At 35.0% G+C, this 13,632-nt stretch overlaps 1 long non-coding RNA gene across 1 annotated transcript in view; it reads right to left on the bottom strand.

Moving 5' to 3' along the window:
• LOC137863907 (uncharacterized) overlaps positions 1-13,632 on the bottom strand; it is a 361,629-nt gene that overhangs the window by 228,947 nt on the left and 119,050 nt on the right. Inside the window, exon 2 of the long non-coding RNA XR_011101212.1 lies at positions 3,617-3,718. This is a non-coding gene — a long non-coding RNA (uncharacterized lncRNA). The remainder of the gene's footprint in view (positions 1-3,616; positions 3,719-13,632) is intronic.

Genomic DNA, 13,632 nt, shown 5'->3' with positions numbered 1-13,632 from the left:
GTTATAGCTTACAAGGGAAAGTAACTCTCACCAGTTTGAATACAAGCTCCAGAAAGTACCCGTGAGATGTAACATTAGTTTTAGTAAAATCAGTAGGATCTGACACCTGATGCATTAATCGCATGAGAGGTCTTGCATAACTGGACAGAAAACAAGTTTAGCAGCTAAGTCTTAATTAGCCTTCCCACACCTTTCTGTTTTTGGATTTCTTACTCTTCACACAACAACAAAATCACAATAGCTTTTAAATAAACCTATCAATTATTCCTCTGTACATGAAATTCTGGTAGTTTTTCAAGTTTCTATTTACAAGGAAGAGCAAACCATTAAACTGAAATCACATGAAACAGATAAAGTAGCAGTACATAGCCTTAAAGGGTGTACTGCTTCTCTTACTGAAGCAGTAAGAAATGTGTTACTCATATCTGTTCTTTTTCTTACTTTGTGCCTATTAAACAGAAATATAATTGCAGCTTAATAGACTTTTTAGGAACAGTACAATTTGTACAATGTATAATTTTAATGTAGACTGATGTTACTTTTTTAAAAATGTAAATCAAACATTTTAAAGAGTAAAGATTGTAAGCAAATGGAAACCTAATTTGAAGCTAGAGAAGTGCTGTACTGCTTAGTGGAAACTGAAAAGTACTAATTTGCATTTCTGTAATCATTAATAGGGGTTATGAGGTGTCAATTATGTTCCACGTGTGACCTTTTTAGTTTCTAGGTAATGTACCTCAATTAATTGTCTGTGGCATCATAAAGCACCTTTTTCGCTGCACCATGACTATGAAAAGCAATAAAATTCTTCCTCTGCAGCTGAAGTATGAAATGTGCAACTGACCTTAGCACTTAGCAGTGGCTCGCTGATGCTAATGCAGACCTTCTATTGGCATAAATTACGATGCAGTCAAAATCTGAGAGCTTGGTTAATGCTCTCCTAGTTCATGGTAGATTTTTGTAAAGTCACAGAAATGACCATGCTTTGAAATTTCTGTTTCACTCCATCAGTTGAATTGCACATTGAGAATTCTGCTTTAATAAAACCGAATAAGCTGCTTCAAATTCCAGTGCAGAAACTAGCATGAAAGAGAAAACTGTAATTCAGTTATACGGTTCCTTTCTTAGGATTATGAATCAGGTAAAAAATCTTGATGCTGACAGGAATTACAAAAACAGATTGATGAATAAAATTAGATAGGCGTCATAGAGTGTTTTTTCCCCAAGAGCACTATGCTGTAAATATGATGTGTAAATGCAACCTGTGAAATAAAAACTCTATCCACAATATATTAATTCAGTACTCTGCAAATTGCATTTTTATATAGTCTGCAAGAAAGCATTTGTATGAAAAAAAAATGCAATTACCCTCCCCCCTTTCCTTTTTATTAACAAAGCAGTACCAACAACCTTAAATTAAACTTATTAAAAAGAAGAGCAAGATTTTCAGCTTTCAAAGTTATTAATTTGTAAAATCATATGGAAAGAAGAAAGAAGAGGAAAAACAAGGGAGAGGGAAAATGCAATAAAATGCTGAATGATGAAATAACTGAACATTATAGCTGATAAAATGCAAAAAAACTCCATAGTAGGTCTGTGTCAGTAAGCGTGTTGGCTACTGGAGGGATGATTTTGACAGAAAGAGGATCTAAATTCAGTTCTGCTCTCAAAACGTTCAAAGTGGTTTGAAGTGTTAGCATTCATTGGTCGTTAAATTGTAGAGTAATTCAGCAATTAAAAAAAAAAAATAATAAATTGTTGGGAACTCTGAATTGTAGTTGCATTATCATTTTAAAAAGGGTGAGAATGAAAATTTAGTAACTGCCTCCAAAAAACTTGCTTTCCTCCCCCTGCTCTCCAAGCATATACTACATAAACGAAATTTTAATCACAAATAGAAAGTAAACTAGATCTAACAGAATTTATTATCTTTCTCAGATTTTTAAAGTTTCAAGAAAATACTATATGTAAAATTATTTTTCAGCCTGACAAACCCAAGGTCTAAGAAATTCTCCAAGGCTTCAAGCAAATATCTTCTGACACTAACAAATACTCTGAATCAGTGGTGAGATATATACTGAAGTTTCTATTTTATCTCAAAGATTGTTTTTCAAAGCCCACCTGTCAGTAGTAGTTTTATTTTGTTTTCATTAATTATTGACCCACATATCTTTATGCAAAGACAAACATGGCAGAGGATTTATCTCAAGTTCAGTCAGAAGACTGTTCAACAATTTCATAAAGTATAAACTGACATACACATGAAGTTGGCATTGCTGGCTCATTTGAAAAGATAAAATTATGTTAAGTGAGTTGAAGTACAAACATCAACATGTTATAAAAGCTTCAAGAAGTTTTACAAGAACTAACACATTCAGACACAAAATCAATGCAACCAGTATCCAGAGTCAGAGACAGAGTCAGAGTACCCAAAAGCACTTTCATTTTTTTCTGATACTTTGATATTCTGAAATAAATGCTACTGATTAAAAAATAAAACAATAAAACAAACAAACAAAAAAACCCTCAAAACCTCACAGTTAAAAATGAGGATGATTCCAGTGTTAAAATTATAAAAATGTCTGTTTAAAGTAATGAAATCTATTTTGCTGCTTCAGAAAGTTTTGTCTTTGAGTCCTTAGCCTACCCCATCCATGAGAAAAATAGAATATCCTCATTTTATGTACAATTTTATGGCTATGAAAAAAATGCAGACACACAAAAGTCAGAGTTCTGTCTTTCTATCCTATGGAATAGTATAAATAGATCATTATATATACTAGACTATTAATAGAGAATTATATTTAGGAATATGCCTTAAGCACTCTCAGAACTAGTTGGTTGGTACCAGAGTTATATTTATACATGTAACTAAGAAAGAGGATTTTAAGATTTTGCTTATTTAAGCAAAATTTAACAGATGCATGAAATGTACCTCATGCAATCAAAAACTATCTGGCATTTCAGGACAGCATACTTATTTTGCCTTCCTAGTTCACTACCACAGCACAACATAAGACATGCTGGGCACAAACATTCTCTTAATGTTACATAAATATTTCTCTATTTAACAGAAATAAAATTAAGTCTTTTTATTGAGTTACTTTATGAAACAGAAAATTTCCATATACGTGTCCTGTGATAAATAGTTTGGGAAAAACTAAATAATATGAACTCCCATAGGAAAAAAAAAAAAAAAATATATATATATATATATATATATATATATACACACATATATATATATATATCACTTTGAACAGCTCCAGCAACTTTCAGAGCAACTTTTCCTCCATAATACTGCATGTGACATTGGAAAATGTCCATTTTAAGATGAAATCAGTACAGGTACAGTAAATGATGTGTAAAATTGAGTAGAAAGGTCTTCATTTTTTCTCCATATTTATTGTTGCCAACTATGCTAAGAATGGCAAGGGACTGACAGAGCATTCAGTAGGAATTTCCATCCATCTGTAGCTTGTTTTCATTAAAAAGTTTAATTTTATGTCAAGGGAATTTATGTTCTGTTCTGACATGCATTATACTATACATCTTCAATATAATAAAATGGTTTCTGATCATCGAAGTTTGAGAGAGATTCATTCATTCTGCTTACCTTATTCAGAATATGCCCTTCATATCCTTCATAATAATTCTTGAAGCTTTTCTTTTGGGGAACAGTGGTTCTGCTGGTAGGACAACCATGAATCTTGAACTCCTGGTGATTAAATAGTAAAGTTTGTATTAATATTGAAAATCAAATATTTCATTACTTCTAAATACAACAGTCCTGAATGTTTTATTAGATTATAACATCTAAAGTGAAAATACATACAAATAAATCATGTTTTTACTGCATTGTGACTTCATAGACACATACAAAAATACATGTATATAAATGTACTTAGAGGATAGCTGTAAGGAAAAAAAAAGTACTGTAAAACAATTTGCCATATTAATTTTTCAAAAGTCTCTCTAAACACATAAAAGCTCTTGATTTCTAGTAAAAGTGCACCTGAAGATGTAATAATTCAGGATATCCATTCTTTTCACAATTTGGTAAGGAAAAACACATTAGTTCCAGAGAAAAGACATCCACTATGGACAAAACCAACAACCAGCTTCAGAAATCAAGTTGAGCTGACAGATGTTTGTCATAAGAAACGAGGATATTGAGTCACAGGAAATGTAAAAGGTAGACCATAGTTGCATAACAATTATTACCTTTGAAAGGAAGAGCTTAAAAATGGTTAGCTAAAGAATTTTGGTGGAAGAACAGTGCTAAATTTTGACCTGTGCCACAATACTGCTCATGCCAAATATGAAATCAAGGAAAAAAAGTTTGATGACCTAGAGAGGTTACCTAATTACTTCATTTCCCTAAAGCTTGTTACCTGATATACACTATTACTATATTTTCAGAAGTGTCCAACACTGAAGTCAATCTCCCAAGGACAACCTATTCCCATAGTTATACTATTAGGTCATTCTTCTCTCATGATTGCATGTTTATAGTTAAAATTCAAGGTAAATTCTAGTTTATTGGGACATAATGATTAGATCAACATCAGCTATTTTGGTGTCTGAAGTCTGCTGTAACACTGTTTCAGGCTTCTTCCTTTTAATTGCCAAAATTAATTCAATTTTATATTGTTGATAACATTTTCTAGACATTTAATCGTTCCTGCTTTCCTCTGGATTCTCTCCAAATTTATGACATCTTTCTTAAAAATGAAAGATAGGTAAGGCCATGTAATCAGTCTCAGACATGCTATATCTTGATGTCTGCTTTAAGTTCAGTCATAAAACACAACCTTCCCTACCTCAGAGAAATAATGACTTATGGTCAGTTTGTGAAACGAAATAATCTTTTGATCATTTTTTTTTTTTGGGGGGGGGGGGTGGAGGGTGGAGGGGGTGGGGGGTGAAACGACAAAAAAAAAAAAAAAAAAAAAAGAACAACAAAAAAGAACTTATTTAGCCAATTGTTCCCCAACTACTTCTGTTTAGGTACAGCATTGCACATTTTGCATATATAGCATACAAAAACAACTGGACTTGGTCCAACCCAATACACGTCATGGTATTTAGGCTGGTGTTTCTTTTTAATGATGTGGTCTATATACTGTCTATATATTAAAGTACAAAACACATGCAAGATACTGGTATAAAGATGGACATTTAAATACACTGAATATCAAAATATTTTTCATTACAGTGTTAACCAAATATATATTTTTTTAGATGATAGAACTAGCTCGTTTTATATACCATTTAAAAACTTCCCTTTGGGAAGTTGGGGAAGGAGGTAGCTGCCTAGTTCTTTTGACAGCAAGATGTATATCATTAAGATGACAGGCATTTTTTTCAGATACATTTTGCTGTACATACAAGTCCTGGAAAGATAATAGATGATTAAAGTAGCACGCAATCTACCTACAGGGATTTGAACTATTTTGCAGCATCTTTATAAGGCTGCTAAGCATATAACGCGTATTTGGTATCTGAGTCATTTACATGTTCTTGATACTTGATATTCTTCTAGACAATAAAATCAAGGTCACATCAGGTAAAATGCATATATATGTTGGGCAGGTTTTTTGGTTCTTTGCATTTAAAATGATTGGCTACTTCAGTAACAGCTCATTGCAGTATTTTACTTTTAATTCCAAATCTTTAAGCAATCTAAGCTGTTAGACAAGAATACTCAAAAGAGTATTTACAAAGTTTCCATTTCTCTTTCATAAAAGTCTTCAAGGTTTTATGAAGCAAACATCAAAAAAAAAAAAAAAGTTATGGATATGTTTTTCTTCTCTGTAAACACAGCATGAGATAATCATTAAGTTACCTTTAATATGTCTTAAAGGATATTTTTTATATCAAAAAATAAGTGTCTTTTTTGTGAACATTTCCATGACATCATGCAGACTTCCACTTCTGTGTTTATGTCAGCCTCACTAGCATAGCGATGTAAGGATCCTTCAATGTATCCAGTATATTTAAAAGAAAGGAGAGGAATTATCAAAACTTCAACTTCAATGATCTCATCTTTGATCTTTGTATGATATTAAGAGGAATTCAGTAAGATGATGTTGCTATGAAGTTCTTCCAATGAATTTCTGAAAGCTTATGAAAGAACAGAAAAGAAAGAAAACTTCCTAAAACCTAAATATGCTAGGTAAGCCATGCACAGGAGTTGGTAATCAGAGACCTCCTAGAAGACAGGCCAAGGACATGACTCCTTCATCCGAAGGAGACCTGGAGTAAAGACGGAGATAGCTTCCGTAGCTGGGAAGTAAGACTGGTTACTTCCAGGTCAGGGCAGCTTAGAAGAAAGGTTATAACTTTTGCTCCATACACTTTGCTTTTCCCAGGAAGAAACAAACAGCAGCTACTTTGAACACCAGAAATTTGAGAGGAGATCTAAGTTTAACCTACAGGAAGGTGAGTACAAATACACTGGATGAAAAAGCAGCCACAGAGTCTTTAAGTCTAGCTTGGTAGTGCATTTTATCTTCTGTAACATTGTTTCATTAATGCAAAGCCTCATTTTAAATTAATCTATACCTTCAGTCTTAAACTGTGCCAGATGATAAAGATGAGCATGAGGTTTCCTAACATGCAAAAATGCACCCAGAGGTGGACAACCTTAAAACCTTACTGAAGATCTGCCTAACAGATTTCTAAGTTTATGTTCTTAAAAACCACATATTAGGTAAAAACAAGGCATGCTTTCAGAAGATATGCAAAGGCCATCTGGGCAACATGTATCAAAGGAATCCAAAGAGGACTACACATCTGCAGCAAATACCCTGTCACCTTCTGGCACATTGTGATGAAGCCAGGGAGCATGCCTGAACTCCGAGCATCCCAACAGAGGGATGAGACATGACAACAACTGAACAAATACTGGTTCTGCTCCAATAAGCAATCTACACCTACCTGCCATGAGCCTCTCTGAGGATTTTGTGCTTTTCTTCTGTCTACAGTTTCCCCAGGAGCAAAAAAGTAGTATAAAAGACAAAACATTTTTTTTTTTTTAATAGCATACTTTTCATATAATTCTTTATGTATTTATAAATCTATTAGCAGCATTTGAAAAATTGTTTGCCTAACTTCCTTGGTAAATCACTTCATGTTGGTGACAGCCCATGAAAGAAAACAATACAAAAGAGCCAGCTCTGGACACCAGAAATGACTATTTGCTACTTCTACCTCCAAGTATTATTCTGGATTTTAATCAGATGATACCAGATATTGATCCATGCATAAAACTGTCTCCTGACCTGCAATATTTTTCGTTCTTAGCCTATACTATGATCTAAGAAGATGAAAGGAAAAGGAAGATTTTTTTGCAAGTCATTAAGCTCTCACCCTGTGTTGATCCCCAGACCTGTGAGAAGTGGCATACCAGTGAATTTCTGCTTCATTTATTTTCCCATGCATAAGCATGATCAGATGGTGCTTCTGTACAGGATGTAAATAAAGGCTTTTAGGTCCATATCATTTTCCTGCAGGATGCCATGCCTGTGTTCCCTCAGGGCTTGGGATCAACTACTGACGTTTTAGGAAAGCCAGATATATTTACCCGAGGTGTCAGTGGGATTAAGTCCAAGATGACAGCAAACAAATGTATGCAAATGAAGCCAGTGTAACTGGTCACCAGGCAGGTCTATAGGCAAGGAGGTTTAAAAAGTAGCTGTCTGCTTTTAATATTCGTACCTTCCATTGCTTTAATAGTGCAAATTTCAGTCTACAATGCTACCATCCCAAATGATCTGACTAATCATTTGATGAAAGAGTTGATTCTTCAAATTTGATCCTTTTAAACTGAAGGGCTTTGCAGACTGATCCCACTTAATCAACTACATAATTAAAACTTTAATGTATAAATACTACTGATTTAATTTGAAAATTACTAGTGAAAGATGATATTATTATCAACTGTCACTTACATGCAAATCACCCACCCCTCCAGATCAGCTTTATATTGCATTTTCTTGTCAATGCTCATTAATATTATTTCAAAGAACTCTGTGATATCTCTGTTTTATTGCAACCATAAAGAATGCTTATATTCATAGTAACAAAGCAAGATTTCATTATTTTCAAGTCATGAACCAGTGATTTTTTATTTATTTATTATTATTATCTTTAACAAAAAAATGCTGTATATGCGGCTGGCAGCTCTGTGCCTGTGAAAATGCTGTATCATAATCCACACCACTAGATCAATGAACTGTTGGACAGAACCACTCAAAATCACCTCCCTTCCCATTATCATGCTTTCTGGTCTTCTAGGCACAAATTACCCATCAACCTCCTTGACCTAGTTCTGGAAACAGTGCCATAAAGAGCACCTGTCAGAGTGATGCATGTGCAGGCCTGGTGCAGTGACAAATAGGAAGCAATAGCAGTTATCGCAAGGAATAACAATTTAGCTACAAATCTGGCTGAGCATCAGACTGGTTTGATTTCCCACTGCAAAATCTTCGAGTTGCTACTGGAAAGGACATTATCATGCCAAATCTTCATGATTCACCATAGGACAAATTGCTAGCGAGGTGTGTGACTGCAGGAATATCCTCCAGTCTTTTAAATGCTTGACACCAGATTACTTTCTTCTTTGGTAAAGCCTACAGAAAACAGCATGGAGGAAATTAAAAACAAAATGTACCACAAAATACACTTTTATCAGATCAACTTCTAGGGTAGAATTCACAGCCTGACATCCTAGGGGTACTCAACTACTGCAGTCCTTACTATTTTCTATCTGTTAAAAAATTGTGCTTAATTAAAAGTGTATGTGCTTCCAAATTGTAATTAGTCACATGTGAAATCACCAGAGATGTAATGTTTGGCTTAGATTTTATGCTTATCTACTGTTTCTAGGCTAGAGGAACAAAACAGAAGATTTTCCTACTTGACATTTAGTTTTGGCATTAGTAAAGCTATGCAAGGAGAAAGGATAGACAGGAAATTAATTGGCTGTGTCCATTACCATGGAGCCCTGAAGTTATCACTATAGAAACTATTATGGGGAGTCTGCCACAGTGATAACAGGCATGTACACTGCCGCTGCTGTGTAAATTGCCAGGGCACAGGCCAAGGGATGGGGGATGGAGCTGAGAAGGCAAATGAACTACTCATGCATAGTAGTGAATGGACTCTCACATACTCATTTGTGGGTTTAGCAACATGGAAATGAAAGTCTGTAATAAAGGCTTTAATTTCCTTTAATGAATTACTAACTTAAGTTCAAGACTGTCTTCTGAAGTTGAATGTTCACATGTTGACAACACTGTGTTGACAATTTAACCCACTCTTGAACTCTTCTGAGCACCATGAAGTGGTTTGCATCCTCCCATGGGAAAGGAAGGGCTTATTTCAAACTCAAGCCTGGTACTTAAACTCCAAGCCTTTAGGTATATCAGGCTTGAGACAAAGCCTAAAGGACAAAGGTCCCAGGCTGCATATAGAGTGAACTAGTACCAGGACTGGTGCCTGGGGAAACAACATCCTCTGTGCATGCTGAATCAATTAAGAGGTTGGGCAGGAGGGCAATTTTCACAAAGAAATTCGTGCAGCAGTTCCTACTCTATCCTTGCCAACATTTTAAAGTGACAAACTGCTTTGCTGGTGGAGATTTTCCAGAAGGCTGATTATTGGTTTCATTCCACTTCTCCCTCTGAAAAGGAAGGCCTGTCACTGGAAGGAGGACGAAAGGGAAAAGCAGTAACTACAGCCAGAGTTGGGGAAGCCTCTCTTGGTTAACTGCCAAAAGGATGAAGAGGCACATCATAGGCACTTATTTGGTGGTGGTGGAGGAATGTATGTGTATGTGAAAGCTCACAAGAAATACATCCATGCATCAGCAGAATTTCCTGATTCCCTCCCCAGTCATGCAGAACTCAGTACTCATTCAATTTCCTATAAGCAGTGAATGAAAATGCTTGCCAAACCCATAAATGCATATAACAAGTGATCATAAATTCTGCAGAAATTTATCTAAAGTCTTGCTATTTTAAAATATCATATATATTTTGGCACTCTTCTATTTCAGTTTGTTGAAAGAATAACAGCTAAGGGTAAAATAGACTGCTAGAAATGCCATTCTTTAAATGTGGCATGTGCAAAACATGAATCCAATTCCAGCTAAGGAATTCTAAGAATTATACACCTAGCACATACCACTGTGAACCTGCAGTATACACTCAATACTGTAAGTAAAACTTTTTATATTTCCATCAAAGTTTCTAATAACAGGTGCTGATTGCTAGCTTCCAAAATGCATACTGAAATCCTAGTGGCTGAAGTTTTCAAAAGCATCTATGTGATCTACAAGCAATTTACCACAATATCTTATTTTCACTTTTATGCAAATGCAAAATTACTCTCTAACAATCTATTCCTAAAGCACTGATCTAAAGCAGCCATTATGTGGAATTCATTTGGATGTTTTGGCAGTTCTCAAAACATTTTTACGCTTTAGTAGTGAATCTGTGGGAGAGCAAGCTGGAACCTTTCGTGTAGTGTCCACTAGATGGTGGCATAAGCTAAAATACTAGAATATTTAGTAAAAAGATGGCAACAGTGATAAAATGACTGCTTTTGTTTTTACTAAGATTTTAGATTTTTTGTTTTGTTTTTATCTCATACTGAGATTTTCTGCTTTATTCCCCTTATTCCAATTTCTGTCTTTGTTTAATCTATGAAAGTTTGGAAAGAAACGTGCATTTTATTGTTTGCATTCAAAAATTAATTTTCAGATCTTTTGATATCATGAATTACATTGCAGTTTTACTGAATCGAAAGACCTTCACTTTTACCACCCCTCCTCATTTGGCTAGTTATTTGAAGTATTTAATGCAGAAAGAAACACATACACACGGTTTCTCCTATACCACAGTTAGCCTGACGGACTCGGAGTCATGCATTAGCAGGACAATGCATGATGGACTCTTAGAAAATAACACTATTGCTGTTGCTTTAGCACAGGCCAAAGAAACAACAACTACAAGAAGACTTGTGTGCAGGTAGTTGCTCTAGAGTGTTATAGACTACAGTTCATAAATCACTCCTGTTCCAATACTGAGAAGAGGTGAAGGAAACAAAAGCAATACAGTCGTTTTTTTTCTTCTTCCTTTTTTTTTTTTTTTTTTTTTTTTTTTTTCTTCTTTAGACTATTAGCAGTCAGGAAGCCACCAACCGATCTGGTGAGACTGGAGCAACAGTGATGCTCAGTCAAACCCAGCCTGACAGCTCTGTTATGTAAAGAATATATAATCTTTTAAGTTTTTCTGAATACAAATGTAAAATTGGCTCTTGAATTAAACAACTGCTGGCTAGGTAAATCAAGGCAAGATGAAAGGAGAGATAAAATGAGCTTTTTGGAACTTTGCATCTTTACTTAATATATCTGCTGAAAGGCAACAGAATGATCTAACAACTTGAAGGCCCCTTTGCACTCCTTCCTATGACTTGGTGGCCAAATAAGAATGGTAACAAGGCCACAAGGCCTGTTCATTTTCTTGCTCTCACTTAGACTGAAGATTGTATCATAGCTTAACTATATAATGCATTGCAGGAAAAAAAAAAAAAAAAAAGTAATATGTGCAAGCACTGAAAATCTTTCAGCAACATCCTTTTGAGCAAGGCAAGCCACTGTGCAACTATACACAAAGTGCTTACTCCAGCAGTATTTGATTCAAGCTTTCTTAATCCTCAAATATCTCCAAACTTTCAGGCAGCTCCAGTTTGTCTTTCCATGGAATTGCCTACAAAAATTAGTTACAACTATGAAAGAAATGGAGTATTCACAGTCAGATTTACACTACAGAATTCACTTCCACAAGAATTAGTCACATTCTGATTCAAAAATCTTTACTCAATTATATCTACGTACAGAAATTAAGATATATGACACACTCCTGCCTAAACATAAACGTATTCCTAAAGACAAGGCTACTTCACAGTTTTAGACAATAATGTCACAGCAGTATTTATTACAATGATTTCTAGGGTATAAAAACTGAACGTAAACTGTCTAGAGTGTTCATGTATGAAACACACACACATTTCAAGTTTGCCCTTGTGGTACAGCCCCATTTTCACCTTCTTTAAACAGGTTTTTGCACAAATAGAGAACATGACTTTGAATGTTGTAGCCTTAGGTAAGGAATTAATTTGCATAGTCTCTGTCATCTGTATGCAACAAACAGCAAACACAATGCAGTTAAGTCAGGAAGAAGGCTTAAGGGAAATGAGGGAACTAAGATCTCACATGGGTAACAATTCACCTAAACAAACACACTTAAACAGAAGTTCTTCTCTGAGTTCTAAAACTGGTAAAAGGTACAGGCAAATCAGCAAGAAACAGGCTAGGTGAAGAATCATAATCCACTCAAATGAAGCCAAGTTTGTTTGCAATAAATATCACCACAATTCCAACCACAGCTACCAGTGAGAGAGACAATTGAAAATTAAATATGACTAAACATTTCTATTTGGACAAACAATGGTGGAAACATTTTGTGCAAATTCAGCTCTAAGCCTTGCTCCTATATAAATAAGTAATGATAACATTTAACTAGTTTTAAAAAAGTCTTCAAAAAAAGTTACTTTCAAATGCAAAAGTTTGTCAGTGACTAAAATTTATTCCTAACATTTTTCTGCAGAAAACAGAACTAGAATGAAATTGATGATTCATAATCTATAAAAAGAAATTAAGTGAAATTTCATGACACAATAAGTATTCCATCATTTCATGCAAATGAATAAAAGTCTGACAGTGAAAGATGACAGTGAAAATTCTTTCAGTAATTTTAAGGGAAATTTGGATGATGCATTTAAACAACTGGGTATCATACAGAGAAGAAGACGTGCCCTGGGAAGAACTGCAAAAAATATTGTGAGGGAGGAGAAAAGATCATCAGAACAGAAAAATCTGAACTCATTTAAAATGCTTAGTTAACAATGAATAAAGAGTAGAATAAAAACACTGGAAGTATTTCAAAGGCTTTTCAAGCAGGGAAATATTTATAGCCCAGAGTTCCAAGTATTCAGTGACATCAGTTGGAGAGGATACATTTCTACACTGTGGAAATCTTCATCAAAAGTCCATGAAAGTTTAGTCTGTTCTTATAACAGCTCAAAACTGCAAGTTTTGTGCCTGTAATAGATTTGCAAATGAAGGTTTACCTACAAGTCCCTTCCTCAGCTCTCATTTGGACTGTTAATGCACTTCATTACTTACACATTTCTATACATTTTTGACACTGGGAACATTTTGTTGCTTAATACAAAGAAATACTGCAACTGCTTCAGGACAGAAGCAATCTAGCTAAGGCTGAAGATGAAAGTCATCTTTTTCTGTGTCAGGATGGCTTCACGCATCTTCCACATTAAAAGTGAGAAGGCACCGTCCCGCTCTATATCCACTGCTACTGGGACAACCCTTAACATGGGGAAGTTGGGCAGGAGGAAAGGAATGGAGATTGGGATGAGCGGAAAGCTGCAAACTGCTGGACTCACAGAAGGCACAGAAGCCCAAAAATGCAGGAGAGAAAGCTAGTAGGGTGGGGAGGACAAGCCCAAACCTGCCTTCATTTCTCTGATAAATCTATGCTAGAG

Source organism: Anas acuta, chromosome 13 (assembly GCF_963932015.1).
Source record: "Anas acuta chromosome 13, bAnaAcu1.1, whole genome shotgun sequence".
NCBI lineage: Eukaryota > Metazoa > Chordata > Aves > Anseriformes > Anatidae > Anas > Anas acuta.
The sequence above is the reverse complement of the archived record's forward strand: the minus strand, read 5'-3'. Positions and strand labels throughout refer to the sequence as shown.